Source organism: Canis lupus, chromosome 2 (genome assembly GCF_048164855.1).
Source record: "Canis lupus baileyi chromosome 2, mCanLup2.hap1, whole genome shotgun sequence".
Taxonomy (NCBI): domain Eukaryota; kingdom Metazoa; phylum Chordata; class Mammalia; order Carnivora; family Canidae; genus Canis; species Canis lupus.
The window spans coordinates 25,772,834-25,774,262 of record NC_132839.1 but is presented as its reverse complement, the minus strand read 5'-3'; the positions used below and the strand labels follow the sequence as shown (position 1 = coordinate 25,774,262).

The 1,429-nt window shown below is 39.9% G+C and overlaps 1 non-coding gene across 1 annotated transcript; it reads left to right on the top strand.

The window, feature by feature from the left end:
• Positions 1–859: 859 nt before the first annotated feature.
• On the top strand, positions 860–965 carry LOC140624142 (U6 spliceosomal RNA). Its single transcript, XR_012023669.1, has one exon. It is a non-coding gene; the product is annotated as a U6 spliceosomal RNA (small nuclear RNA).
• Positions 966–1,429: the final 464 nt, after the last annotated feature.

Sequence of the window (1,429 nt, the reverse complement as noted above, 5' to 3'; positions counted from 1 at the left end):
GTTAGATTCTTGAAGGAGATTGGCCTGTCTTCCTCTAGTGTATATCCACCAGACAAGTAGCTGTGATTGCTTTACAGATATTCAATTCTACAGGGAAGTTTCTCACTCTGATTGAAAAGTCTAGCATGATTGGACCCAAAATAACCATGGCCAGATGCCAAGAGAAATTCCCCCTAAGCATGAATGTCTTCCCTGTTTCCACAATCCTAGACAAGGGGTGCTTCAAATCTACTCACCCCCGCACACCCCACTCTTACCCCCGCTCCTCTGTTTGTCTACTAGGGCAAAAGCCCTTGACTTACTTTCACCTAAATTGTTTCTACCAGCCTCCATTTCATACTTGGCTGTAAGTTTGTGGCCAGTATTTAATGGCTGATGTGTGGACTAATTTAGCAAAGCTTAGATCTGCTCAGGGTGCAGTTTTACAGATATGTTGATCCAGAAATGATTGACATCTTTTGCACGTAGAAATTTCCTCAATTTTTAGGCTAGTCACCCAGGAAAGAGGAGGAAAGAGAGGAAGTAAAGGGCAAAAGAAGGAAGACATCTGCCTTTGAACACCTCACCCTTCCCTAACCTAACAGCTCTTTCGCTTGGAGCTTGGAAATGGACTCAGTTCTTCTCTTTCCATTATTTATCTTGTGATTCAGATTTCATTTTTCTTAAAAGATCAGTTTACCTATAACATCTTGTGAACAAAAATAAAATCAAGAGGAGGAAATTTGCTTACTCGTGTATTGTAAGGTTGATGAGCACATATTTAAGAACAGTAAGTACATCAATCATTTTTATCCATTAAAAATGTATTTACTGATAGCTCGTTCTCTGCTCGACACTGAGTTGAAATAAAGGTCCCACTGTACCCATTTCGGCAGCACATATACTAAAATTAGAACAATACAGAAAAGATTAGCATGGTCCCTGTGCAAGGATGAATGTAAATTCGTAAAGCATTCTACTTTTTTTAAAAAAGAAAGGAATAGGGATCCCTGGGTGGCGCAGCGGTTTGGCTCCTGCCTTTGGCCCAGGGCACGATCCTGGAGACCCGGGATCGAATCCCACGTCGGGCTCCCGGTGCATGGAGCCTGCTTCTCCCTCTGCCTATGTCTCTGCCTCTCTCTCTCTCTCTCTCTCTCTCTCTCTGTGTGACTATCATAAATAAACTGAAACTTAAAAAAAAAAAAAAAGAAAGGAATAGAAGTCTTACTGATCATTACATTTTTATCAAGCAAACTTAGAAAAAATGTAGTCTTAATTTCTACCTGTCACTTGTGTTTATTGATTTTTATTTTACAAAAACAGTTTTTCATTTTTTTTGCTCTTTACTATCACAGAAGAATATTCTCAAGTGATTTTAAAATCTTCTATGATGTTTCATATCCATCAGTCCTCAGACTGTGGTTGGGATATGCTGGGATGCGACTGCCAT